Below are 13,912 nucleotides of genomic sequence, written 5' to 3' on the forward strand. Positions count from 1 at the left end.
CAACATGCATATGAGAAAATGCTCTGCATCACTTGCCATCAGGGAAATACAAATCAAAACTACAATGAGATACCACCTCACACCAGTGAGAATGGGGAAAATTAACAAGGCAGGAAACAACAAATGTTGGAGAGGATGCGGAGAAAAGGGAACCCTCCTACACTGTTGGTGGGAATGTGAACTGGTGCAGCCACTCTGGAAAACTGTGTGGAGGTTCCTCAAACAGTTAAAAATATACCTGCCCTACGACCCAGCAATTGCACTGTTGGGGATTTACCCCAAAGATACAAATGCAATGAAACGCCGGGACACCTGCACCCCGATGTTTCTAGCAGCAATGGCCACGATAGCCAAACTGTGGAAGGAGCCTCGGTGTCCAACGAAAGATGAATGGATAAAGAAGATGTGGTTTATGTATACAATGGAATATTACTCAGCTATTAGAAATGACAAATACCCACCATTTGCTTCAACGTGGATGGAACTGGAGGGTATTATGCTGAGTGAAGTAAGTCAGTCGGAGAAGGACAAACATTATATGTTCTCATTCATTTGGGGAATATAAATAATAGTGAAAGGGAAAACAAGGGAAGGGAGAAGAAGTGTGTGGGAAATATCAGAAAGGGAGACAGAACGTAAAGACTGCTAACTCTGGGAAACGAACTAGGGGTGGTGGAAGGGGAGGAGGGCGGGTGGTGGGAGTGAATGGGTGACGGGCACTGGGTGTTATTCTGTATGTTAGTAAATTGAACACCAATAAAAAAAAAAAAAAAAAAAAAATAAATATATGTACACACAGCATAGGATCACCTGAATACATAAAGCAATTAGGCATTAAGGAACTAATTGACAGTAATACAACAATAGTAGGAGACTTTAACACCCCTCTTACATTAATAGAGGGATGACCCAAACTGAAAATCAAAAAGGAAACAATTACTTGGACTGATTCACTGGTTCAAACTTGTTCAAACAGCAGAATACTCATTCCTTTCAAGTGCACATGGTAACTTCTTCAGCATAGGTCACAGATCAGGCCACAAAACAAGTCTCAAAAATTCAAAAACATTGAAATCATACCAAGCATCTTTTCTGAGCACAATGCTGTGGAACTAGAAATCAATCCCAAGAGAAAAAAAATTGGAAAAAAATACATACATGTGGTTTACACCATGCTAGTAAACAATGAATGCATCGAAGGAAAACTCAAAGAAGACAGAAAAAATTACATGGAAACAAATAAAAATGGCAAGACCATTGTCCAGCATCTTTGAGATACAGCAAAATGGATCCTAAAGAGGGAAGGTTACAGCAATACAGACGTACCTCAAACAAAAATCTCAAACCACATAAACCTACACTAAAGGACTCTTAAAAGAACAGTAAATAAAACCAAAAAACAGCAGAAGGCCACAAGTACTAAAAATTAGAGCTGAAATATATGTTGCAGAAACAAAAGTAAAAACCAGTCGAACAGATTAATGAAACCACTATCTAGTTCCTTGAAGCTCAACAGAATGATAATCTTGTAGCTAGACTCATGAAAGAAGGGAGAAGCAAACAGAATCACAAAGGATAAAGGAGAAATTACAGCCAATTCCATACATTCATTAAATGATTGAAACAGAATATCATGAAAAACTATTGGCCAACATATTGGACAACCTACACACAGTGGATAAATTCCTAGAAGTCTAGAAGCTACAAAAACTGTAGGAGGAAGTAGGTGAAAAGTTCAATGGACTGAATACCAGCAAGGAAATTGAGTCAGTAATAAAAATAACTGCCAACAAACAAACATTCAGGACCAGATGGCTTCACAGGAATTTTGACCAAACACTGAAGGAGTGGTAATATCTGCTCTTCTGAAATTCTTCAAAAAAAAATCAGGCCCGAGGGAGGGGCCTATTCAGTTTTGCTGTTACCTCAATTGATTAGGCAAATTGTACCTGTTGCGGTTTGTGCACAAAAACTACTTAAAATGGTCTGTTTTGTCTGTCTCCTATACCTTTCTTTTCCTTGTTAAGGGCATATATGTAAAATTAAAAAAAAAGTTTTATGGGTAAACCTTTAAAATAGCATCCAAAATTTTGGTAACCCGAATCTTTGACGTTTCATGTATATTGAAATTCGATTTACACCCAAAGTATAACAGCCAGTATTTATCCTGACAGGTGACCCCTCAGTTCCCATCACCCAGTCACCCCATGCCCCCCGCCCACCTCCCCACACACCTCCTACAGTGTGATAAATTTTGTATCTAACATCTCAGAGGAAAAAAAAAATAACATCTCAGAGGTCACATGGACCTAAAACCAGTTTCATTTTAGGCTGTGGATTTCTATATCACATAGTTCACATTTTGGACTCAAAACCAGGGCAAGCGGTAGGCACAGGATTTCTTTTATTTTGGTTTTAAGATTTTATTTATTTCCCCATGAGAGACACACAGAGAGAGGCAGTGACACAGGTAGAGGGAGAAGCAGACTCCCTTCCAGGTGCCTGATGCGGAACTCAATCCCAGGTCCCCAGGATCAATCCCTGATCCAAAGGCAGATGCACAGTGGTTGAGCCACCCAGGCATCCCAGGCACAGGATTTTAGTATCTCAGGGGAAATTATGTTTAACTCAGATACCAGTCAGAGACCTTTCCAATTCTTAGTGACGACAGTTGTTTTACTTCCAGATAAGCAGCAAAAACCAAACCCCTAGCAGTTAATGAATTTAATCATCTGCACACCACCCCGTCCTAGACTGCCTTTAACATAACCTCAAGTGCTTATCTCTCCTTATTTTTTACATCTGCACATTTCCTTTTCATATTCTAGGATTGGCTGTGTCATTGTTTTTTTTATATAAATTCATTTTTTATTGGTGTTCAATTTGCCAACATATAGAACAACACCCAGTGCTCATCCCATCAAGCGCCCCCTTCAGTGCCCTTCACCCAGTCACCCCCACCTCCCCTTCCCCCCCTCAGTTCGTTTCCCAGAGTTACCAGTCTCTCATGTTCTGTCTCCCTTTATGATATTTCCCACTCATTTTTCTCTTTTCCACTTTGTTCCCTTTCACTACTTTTATATTCCACAAACGAATGAGACCCTGTAATGTTTGTCCTTCTCCGATTGAATTATTTCACTTAGCATAATACCCTCCAGTTCCATCCACGTTGAAGCAAATGGTGGGTATTTGTCATTTGTAATGGCTGAGTAATATTCCATTGTATACATAGACCACATCTTCTTTATCCATTCATCTTTTGATGGACACCGAGGCTCCTTCCACAGTTTGGCTTTTGTGGACATTGCTGCTAGAAACATCGGGGTGCAGGTGTCCCGGCGTTTCATTGCATCTGTATCTTTGTGGTAAATTCCCAGCAGTGCAATTGCTGGGTCATAGGGCAGATCTAGTTTTAACTCTTTGAGGAACTTCTGCAAACTTTTCTAGAGTGGTTGCACGAGTTTACATTCCCACCAACAGTGCAGGAGGGTTCCCCTTTCTCCACATCCTCTCCAACATTTGTGGTTTCCCGCCTTGTTAATTTTCCCCATTCTCACTGGTGTGAGGCAGTATCTCATTGTGGGATCGATTCGTAGTTCCCTGATGGCAAGTGATGCGGAGCATTTTCTCATGGCTGCACCACAATTTGCCTAAGTCCTTATTGACATGCATTAAGGTTGTCTCGCATATTTCTCTAACTCTAATAAAAAAAAAATCTCACCATGAACAGTCTTACAGGTATTGAGAATTATGGGTATTATTTTGTATCTTCCTCACTGTATGACATTTTTTTTTTCAGCAGCATTCATCAACATCAGAATGTCAAATTGTTGGAATCTGTCATACTGGGGATTTTTCTGCCCAAGGAAGCAGAATAAAGAGATCTGGCAAGAGAGCATAGACTTTGGTAAGAAAATCATTGAAATTAGGAATCATAGATTCTGAAGTGGGTGAGGAGAGAAATCAAGATAAAAGGAATCAGAATCAATAAGAAGAAAGGAAGGGTCAGTGGTTGTAGTCCCCATGAAGTAAGAACAATTCAGTGATTACATTGTAAGCTCAGGAAGTAGCAGTCAGAAAATGCAATGTATGAGTACATGATTTCAGAAGTGGGATAATTCTTGGGTACTGGAAAACACCAGGTATGGCCATAAGCAGCTGAGGTAGAATGGATGGGTGGATATTATTGATAAAGAAATCAAAGGAGAAGCCAAAGCATTGAATCTACATGGACACTGTAGATTCAATGGGATCATCTACATGGATGCTGACATCACTCAAGATGATGGGACTCAAGGGGTGCCAGGGTTGCTCAGTGCGTTGAGCATCTACCTCTGCTCCAGATCATGATCCTGGGTTCCTGAGATCAAGCCACATGTCAGACTCCACACTGAGTGGGACATCTCCTTCTACTTCTCCCTCTGCCCTTCCCCAGCTTGTTCTCTCTCACACACACTGCCTCTCCTCCCTCTCTCTCTCTCTCTCTCTCTCTCCCTCCCTCCTGCTCTCGCTGTCATTCTTTGTCTCTCTCTCTCTCTCTGGCTAACTCTCTCTAATAAATATTTTTTTTAAAAAAAGATGATGGACTCAAGGCTAAGACTTTGAGATAAGCGCAAGTTTTTCATAGAAAAAACGGGTATCTAGATATGGAGTGCCAGGGAAATGGTAAGTAGCAAAGTTTCTATGGAACAAGAGATTTCCTAATGAGGAAGAGGAATAATAGCTTGAAGGTGTCAGAAGAAACAAGGAAAATACCGTACATCCCCACCTCGAAGAACTGTAGAGTTTGGGAGAAAGGGTCCCTATTTAAGACATACGCAAAGGAAGCAGTATTTTCATGGAAAATCCAGGTTAGAGTTAAAGCCAGGAGATTCAAGAAACAGGAAATCATGAAACCGTCTAAGGAAACAGGAAGTTTTCCAGGTATTCACCTGGACTTCTTAATAATATCACTGATATTCATGGAGTGACCTAAGTGATGTACGGGGGCTTTGGAGAAGGGAGTAAGTTAACTAGCTGGAGGCATGCACTTCCCACTTTGCCCACACCTGCTTCCGATGCATTCTCCTGGTGCCCAGCCCCTGACTGCAGCACAGCCCTTTGATCGATCTTTGCCTAGTGAGGGGCAACACTACATGTTCTCCCAAGGTCTAGGGACTCCTATGACATTTCTTCTGTCTGCTATTTCCTGGGATCACTCTCCAACCTCGCACCCGGGGCCGTGTCCCTGACTGGTGAGCCTGCTGACGTGCCCAGAGGGAGGGGCACACGCATATCATAATGGGCATTGAGCCAGGGGATGATGCGCAGCCTGGCTTGGGACATAAATAATGGGGTAAGTCTGAGCTTATGTCCAGTTACTCATTTGGTCAAGATGAGTAACTAGCCAAACGCCATTGGAGAAATGACAAAAAAGCTGCCTCGGATTTCTTCTCAACCCCAGGCTCCACCTACGCACTCTATTCCTTCCTCCTCTGGACCCCGAGCTCCACCTACCCACTCTATTCCTTTCTCCTCTCAACCCCGGTCTCCTCCTATCTACTCTATTCCTTCCTTCTCTCATTGTCCAAGGCCGTTTCCTCTTGTAGGTAACTCTTTTTGTCCACAGAACACTCCCCAGTGTCGGCCACCTCTCTCAACTCATAAGCCTATCTCTTTCCCTCCTGTTTATAGTGCTGTCCCTCCTTGCCGCCCTAACATACAGGCTTCCCCACCCAAATCTTGCTCTATTCCTTCCAAAACCTCCAGCCCCCGCTCCTTTTTTCTCGCTACTGTTCTCCGTTACTCCAGTTTGTTCTTTGCTCCTACTCCCCCTCCCAGCTCTAAGTAGACGTTAAAGTCTTATCCTCCCCAGCATTCCAGCCAACTCCATCCAGACCTCCGTGATTCACAAATCCTATCCTGGAGAGATGATTTCCCTGTGAGTGGGACGGTTCTGATATCATCCAGCATTGCCAGAACAATCGATCCCCAGGAGCTTCACTTGGTGAATGTTGGGAACTCAAGACAATGCCAATCAACATTTAGCTTGGAGGGTAAGCCTTGTCCATGATGGTGTTTTCACCCACAACATGGTTATCGTACTATTCTCTGTATGTTACCTTCATCCTTGTAAATCGCCTTCAGATGCCAGAGATACCTTTAGCAAGATCGTCTCAGCCAGAAAACCAGTTTATTTCCTCTCTTTCCTAATTAGCCAGCCTGAATGAATTCTACATTTATAACTGGTTTCTCCATGGAATTTGGTCTGTGCCCACAGAGCAAACAGCAAGACCAGGGACACAAGGTAGAGAAGAGTGAGTGGAAATCATGTCATCTGATCTCTACACGGGTGAGTCCTATTGATCTGCCCTGGATGAAAGTGAATGCAAGAATGGGTGACCTCTAAGAACTCCCACAGAAGCACAAGACCCCTATTATAGACATAGAAGGATTCAAGGTTCTTTGGTCTGGTTCCTCCAAGACTCTATTGTTCTGCACCCTAGGATTTGTGGAAATGGACTAGGGACTTTTTGCCTTTGAGAAATGCCTCCTGCAAAAAAGAAGGGGTCCCCCCCATTATGATCTCATTGAAGCTCTGACCCTTGAACCTCAGAATCCCAGAAAATGGCAGGCACCAAAGCCTAGAAGGAAAGTATACATCCATATCCTTTCCAGATGATAGCATCAAATAAACACATTATATATATATCATATATATTTATTTACATATATATTAAAATCGTCTTCATAAACCAATATATAGATTCAGTGGAATCTCAATCAAAATTCTGACACATATCTTTAGGAAACGTGAGAAGCTGATGATACTTTGCAATGACAGGCAAAAGAGCTAAGAATACCCATGACTCCTTTAAGAACTGGTAAGAATAATTTTGCTATCGGATACCAGACTTACCACAAGAGCCAAAATTCCATAGCTCTTGCCTTTCTACCTTTCTATTGTGGGGCGAGGCCCTCACACTTCCTTCTACAACTCTAGTCCGGGCAGGTGTCTCTGTCACAGGGCTGCCTCAGGGGAATTGGGGTAAAGAGCTCAGTTCTAAGAAAGCAAGGGAGGGAGGGAGGTGTCGACCGAAGGCGAGAGAAAGAAAGGGAGGAAGCAAGGGATGGAAGGAAGGAAGGAGGGAGGGGAAAGGAAGGAAGGAAGGAAGGAAGGAAGGAAGGAAGGAAGGAAGGAAGGGTGGAAGGGAGGAAGGAAGGAAGGAAGGAAGCAGGGAAGGAAGGAGGGAGAGAGGGAAGGAAGGAACGCCTTAGTAAAAAGCTCCTCATTTACTGAAGCTTCTCTTCGCCAGTGGGGCATCACCCCGTGGAGAGCAGACTGGGAGACCAAAGGGTCCAGCGGTGATGCCCAACCTCCACAAAGGGAGCTGAGCCTGAGAGAGCTCCATCAGCCCCAATGTAATTTAGGGCCCCCTGCCCCCCACTCCAATAGCAAAGCTTCCGCCCCCCCACCCCGGACTTGAGACCATGCCACTCCCAATGTGGGGACACTGGGCAAGCCACACTCAAACACCTGCAACTTCTGCCCTCCTGGTAATTTGAGGAAAATGTATCCATTCAGTTAATTGTGTAAGTTAATCTTACAGCTTCTCTAAGATGGACATATCAGAGCGCTTGCTGTTGCTTCTCCGTGTAACCAGTCAACAACGTCCATTCTTTCATCTTATGATGGTGTGCTGACCCCTGGGGTGTGCTGGCCCAGGCCCCACGGACTTTGCCAACATACAGAATAACACTTAGTGCTTATCCCGTCAAGTGCCCCCCTCAGTGCCGTCACCCATTCACCCCCACCCCCCACCCTCCACCCCTTCCACCACCCCTAGTTCATTTCCCAGAGTTAGGAGTCTTTATGTTCTATTTTCTCTTCTATCTTTTTTATCCTTTTCCCAATACAACTTGTTTTACGCCACTCTGCATGAAGCAAAATGACTAGAAGGAAAAACTCAGCTCAAAGGAAAGAAGCAGAAACAGTCCTTTCTCTCAGAGTTACAAAATTTGGATTACAATTCAATGTCAGAAAGCCAATTCAGAAGCACAATTATAAAGCTACTTAAAATGGTCGATTTTGTCTGTCTCCTATACCTTTCTTTTCATTGTTAAGGGCATATATGTAAAATTTTTTTAAAAAGTTTTATGGATAAACCTTTAAAATAGCTTCCAAAATTTTGGTAACCTGAATCTTTGACGTTTCATGTATATTGAAATTCGATTTACAACCCACAGTATAACAGCCAGTACTTATCCTGACAGGTGACCCCTCAGTTCCCATCACCCAGTCACCCCATGCCCCCCCCACCTCCCTTTCCCCAACCCTTTGTTCATTTTCCCGAGTTAGGATGTTAGGATTCTCTTAGTTTGTCTCCCTCTCTATTTTTCCCATTCATTTCCCCTCCTCCCCCCCAATAATCCTTTCACTATTATTATAATCTCCATATGAATGAAACCATATAATGTTTGTCCTTCTCTGATTGACTTACTTCACTCAGCATAATCCTCTCCAGTTCCATCCAGGTTGAAGTAAATGGTGGGTATTCGTCCTTCTAATGTCTGAGTAATATTATTATATATATATGTAATATTACTAATATATATAATATATAATAATATAATATAATAATAATATAATATATATAATATATATAATATATATAGTAATATATATAATATTTAATATTACACCACATCATCTTTATCCATTAATTTGTCTAAGGACACAGAGGCTCCTTCCACAGTTTGGCTATTGTGGATATTGCTGTAATAAACACTGGGGTGCACGTGTCCTGGCATTTGACTGCATCTGTATCTTTGGGTAAATCCCCAGCAGTGCAATTGCTGGGTCATAGGACAGATCTATTTTAACTCTCTGAGGAATGTCCACACAGATTTCCAGAGTGGCTGCACCAGTTAACATTCCCACCAACAGTGCAGGAGGGTTCCCCTTTCTCCACACCCTCTGCAACATTTGTTGTTTCACATCTTGTTAATTTTCCCCGTTCTCACCATTCTGAGATGGTATCTCATTGTGGTTTTGATTTGTGTTTCCCTGATGGCCGGTGATGCGGAGCATTTTCTCATGTGCTTCCTGGCCACAAATATGTCTTCTTTGGTGAAATGTCTGTTATGTCTTCAGCCCATTTGATGACTGGATTGTTTCTTTCTTGGGTGTTGAATTTGATATGTTCTTATTAGATCTTGGATACTAGCCCTTTATCTGATATGTCATTTGCAAATATCTTCTCCCATTCTGTAGGTTGTATTTTAGCTTTGTTGATTGCTTCTTTTGCTGTGCAGAAGCTTTTATCCTGATGAAGTCCCAATAGAGTTCATTTTTGCTTTCATTTCCTTTGCCTTCATAGATGTATCTTGCAAGAAGTTCCTGTGGCCAAGTTCATAAAGGGTGTTGCCTGTCATCTCCTCTAGGATTTTGATGGATTCTTGTCTCATCACATTTAGATCTTTCATCCATTTTTAGTTTATCATTGTGTCTGGTGTGAGAGAATAGTCTAGTTTCAGTCTTTTGTACGTGTTTGTCAACTTGTCCCAACACCATTTAATGAAGAGAGTGTCCTTTTTACCGTGGATAGTCTTTCTTGCTTTGTCAAATATTAGTTGACTATAGAGTTGAGAGCCCATTTCTGGGGTCTATATTCCGTTCCATTGATCTATGTGTCTGTTTTTGTGCCAGTACCACACTGTCTTGATGATCACAGCAGTGTACTACAGCTTGAAATCTGGCATTGTGATGCCCCCTGATCTGGAGGTTTTTTTTTTTTCCCAATATTCCCCTGGTTATTTGGGGTCTTTTCAGATTCCACACAAAACCTAAGATTATTTATTCCAACTCTGTGAAGAAAGTCCATGGTATTTTGATAGGGATTTCATTGAACCTGTAAAAGGCCCTGGGTAGCATAGACATTTTCATAATATTTATTCTTCCAATACATGAGCATGAAAAGTTTTTCCATTTCTTTGATTCTTCCTCAATTTCTTTCAGAAGTGTTCTGTAGTTTTTAGGGTATAGATCCTTTACCTCTTTGGTTAGGTTTATTCCTATGTATCTTCTGGTTTGTGGTCCAATTGTAAATGGGATTGAGTCCTTAATTTCTCTTTCTTCCCACTCATTGTCAGTGTAGAGAAATGCCACTGATTTCTGGGCATTGATTTCCGTATCCTGCCACATTGCTGAATTGCTGGATGAGTTCTAGCAATCTTGGGGTGGAGTCTTTGGGTTTTCAAAGTAAAGTATCTTGTCATCTGTGAAAATGGAGTTTGACTCCTTTGCCAATTTGAATGTCTTGTGGCTAGGACTTATGATAATGTGTTGAATAGCAGTGGTGAGAGTGGACATCCCTGTCATGTTCCTGATCTTAGGGGAAAGGCTCTCCCATTTTCCCCATTGACAATGATGTTTGCTGTGGGCTTTTCAGAGATGGCTTTACAGATATTGAGGAATGTTCCCTGTGCGTAACTCTGAAGAGTACTGATCAGGAATGGATGCTGTACTTTGTCAAATGCTTTCCCTGCATCTATTGAGAGGATCCTATGGTTCTTGTTTTTTGTCTTGTTGATGTGATCACGTTGATTATTTTACAAGTGTTCAAACCCCTTGCATCCAAGGTATAAATCCCAGTTGAAACCTGGCCCCACCGCTCATGAAGCCTGAACCTTCAGGGAACCAGTGTCTGACTCGCAAGCTGCTCATCCCTGCCCACCACCTCCTGGGCGGTGATCTGCACATGGAATGAGGGGACCTAAACCCTGGCCCCAGGGAGGAGGGCCTGGACCTGGATAGAGGTGGCTCTGGGGCTGGCAGATGCCGAGCCTGTCTCATGCTGGCCTTCCCTGTCCTTCCCACTGCCTAACTGACTCCACTAGGGGAAGAATAAGATCAGAGATGCACAAACAGTGGGGAGTTGTAGAGGAAACAGGGAGTCATTTGACTTGGGCACACAGGGAAAGTTTCTCCAGGCATGTGTCAGCTGCAGTTGGAAGGGAAGGGCGTTGAGGCCAAGGGAACAGAAAGGGTAAAAGTGTGGAGGCAGGCCCATGCAATGTATGAATTTCTAAAACTCAAACAAATGATAAGGTAACACATAGCCATTGTCAATGTTTTAAAGTTAGTAAAAGAAAACATAGGTCTCCCCACCTCAGCCCCCAGCCCTCTTCCTCTGGAAGATTTAATGCAAGCGGCTCCCACTGAACCTGCCTCCTGGTGCAAGCATGCCTCTGTGTAGTCCCACCAACAGGATATGACAGGAAAGGTGGTGCAGGTTTTGGATTTAGGCCAAAAGGAGGCCTAGCATCTTTCATTTTGGTGCTCTGGGAGTAGCCAGCTGCTGTATAAACAGTGTGGTGACAGTGCTGGGAAGACCGCACGGGGAGGAAAAAACTACAGAATGATGAATCGAGGGCCCGAGGACTATACTGGATGACTTGGGCTCCAGCCAGCCAGCAGTCACCTGGGCCATCCCGGCTGAGGTGTGACACATGAGAGTCAAAGCCCTGATCCCTCCATCCAGCAGCCAACACTGGAGCAGAGAGAAGTCCAGCCTCTGCTCTGTTCCCTCCCCACGTTGTAAAGACCCTAGAATACAGCTATAAGGAAGGTGTTAATGGTACACGTTATTAGAGGAAACCTCAGGTACTTTTTGTGATTGCTGCCAAAAAATTAAAATTCTTTTCATCTTCTATAGATTGAAAGCCATAGGGACAATTTTTCTTCTTTTGCTTTTCAAGTAAAAAGGGATAAAAACTGAAGTGCAATCAAACTCTTCTTTGTATCAGTTTAAACTATTTTAAGCAGAAAATTCTTTAGTTGTGTTTAATGGTTTTTAATCAATAAAATGCAACAATGACACATCAGCTGATTTCACAATGAATCTGTCCTGTATAATTTTTGATGGTAAGAAGGATATACTCAAATAATGATGTCTTCAGTATCAAAAGACTTCACATCCTTTTCTTATAATTGCTGCCGAAACATATACAGAAATCATCATCAAAGTTTTGACTCTGTATAGAAGAACTTTTGAGACAATTTTAAAATTTAGGAACAATGAAAAAACTGACCAACTCTCAAAGCTTACTGTGTCAAAATTACTGAAAAACATCTCTATAATTTATAAACACTAGCTCATGTCTGATAATAAAATTTAATCTTGAAAAAGAATCTTCACACCATTTAAATATTTCAACATACTCCCATGTACACTAGTGATTTGTTTGAAAATATTCAAACACAGGGATGTCCGGGTGGCTCAGTAGTTTGGCGCCTGCCTTTGGCCCAGGGTGTGATCCTGGAGACGTGGGATTTAGTCCCACGTTGGCCTCCCTGCATGGAGCCTGCTTCTCTCTCTCTGCCTCTCTCTCTGCCTGTGTCTTTGCCTCTCTCTCTGTCTCTCTCATTAATGAATAAATAAATATTTTAAAAAGAAAATATTCAAACATAACCAAGTAATATTTAATTTTTAATGCCTTAAAACCAGAATATGTAATACTTCTTCCATGGCATCCCATGTGGCAAACTTGACAAACTGTACAATGTTAGCAGCCATTAATTACACTTAAACTTATTTAAAATTCTACCTACAGATATATATGTGTATATAAATATAGAAGTGATTTCTTTTACGTTACTTTCTCCTCAAAGCAGATATGTATTCTATCTTTCTCAGTCCCACCATGAGATTTCCAGTCATTGTTAATATTCAAAGCATTCATATTTTGGTTCAAAGGGAAGATAACGTGAACTTAACTAATACTCCCAAGCATGAACTTTATTCTCAACTTTGTGTGGCCAAATGAGTACTAAATTCAGTGCTTGTTATGTATTCTGTATTGCCAAACAGTAACAAGGGTGTGGATTTTCTACTATGTAAGTTAATAAGCCAGATGTTTCCCCATACAAAACTTCCTTAGAAACATTTTTGAACAGCTTACCTAAATACATAAAATATTTTAAGGTTATTAATCAAAACAGATGTGTCAGTAATTTACAAATGGGCAGAAATGAATCTTCATATCATTTCACTTTGACATCAACCAGGTAATTTTTCTAAAATAAGGATAATCAAAAGATTACCATGAGAAGAGCTGCTTATATTTTAAGTGCATTTGCAACTGATTATGAGTACAATGGCATGTACACATGTGCTAGGTATATAAGGCAGTTTTTCATTCTATTAAGCCTACATACCTTTCTTCAGCCGTCTAGTAAAATGCCAAACTTATAGTTTGTGGAACCTAACTTTAAAAATAAAAGAGTACTCAGTGGTTGTACTTGACGACACTTAACCTCTTATCAATGAGGTAAATGTGAAAAAATAATTTACCCAATTTCATACACTGTCCTTTCCTCAGGCAAATAGTCTTCAAAGTGTGAACTGAGATGCTGTATAGAGAATACTATGTAATCCCCTTCAGTAAATGAGCAGATGCTTGGTGCCTTTAATGAAATCATGGTGGTGGTTTCTGTTTCAGTGGGTGAGTATTCAATTGCTAATACTAGGTCTCTCTATGCAAAAAGAAGTAAAGAAAAGAATCAACTCTATTACTAACTGAATGAAAACATTCGGAAGGCCTACGAGCAAGAAGTATGTCATATATGTCAGTTGCAGGGATACACCAACTGATAAACACACACAGAAAACCTAACATGCTTATAGAAGAACAGAATTAGCAAAACTCCAGCCTTCCATGAAGCAGGATCCTGAGCAAAGAGATTGAACCAGGTGGCATGGTAGTCATCTGAAGTGACACAGACCCACAGACTAGTATCCTGAACCAGACAAAACTGACACCTGTCTACTCTAAATGCTTACTTATTCATAACTGATACTCCTCAATACTGGCAGTGCTTGTTTTTTTTCCCCAAAGGTACCCAAAGTGTGTTGAAGTAATGAATACAGAA

At 41.6% G+C, this 13,912-nt stretch overlaps 1 long non-coding RNA gene across 3 annotated transcripts; it reads left to right on the plus strand.

The window, feature by feature from the left end:
* Positions 1-5,344: 5,344 nt before the first annotated feature.
* Positions 5,345-7,890, plus strand: LOC140602701 (uncharacterized). Of its 3 annotated transcripts, none has more exons than XR_012005602.1 (4): positions 5,345-6,035; positions 6,260-6,331; positions 6,788-6,863; positions 7,296-7,884. It is a non-coding gene; the product is annotated as an uncharacterized lncRNA (long non-coding RNA). The 3 variants fall into 3 exon arrangements; XR_012005603.1 differs by having other exon boundaries at positions 7,590-7,880; XR_012005601.1 differs by having other exon boundaries at positions 6,788-7,890.
* Positions 7,891-13,912: the final 6,022 nt, after the last annotated feature.

This window comes from Canis lupus, chromosome 13, assembly GCF_048164855.1.
Source record: "Canis lupus baileyi chromosome 13, mCanLup2.hap1, whole genome shotgun sequence".
NCBI lineage: Eukaryota > Metazoa > Chordata > Mammalia > Carnivora > Canidae > Canis > Canis lupus.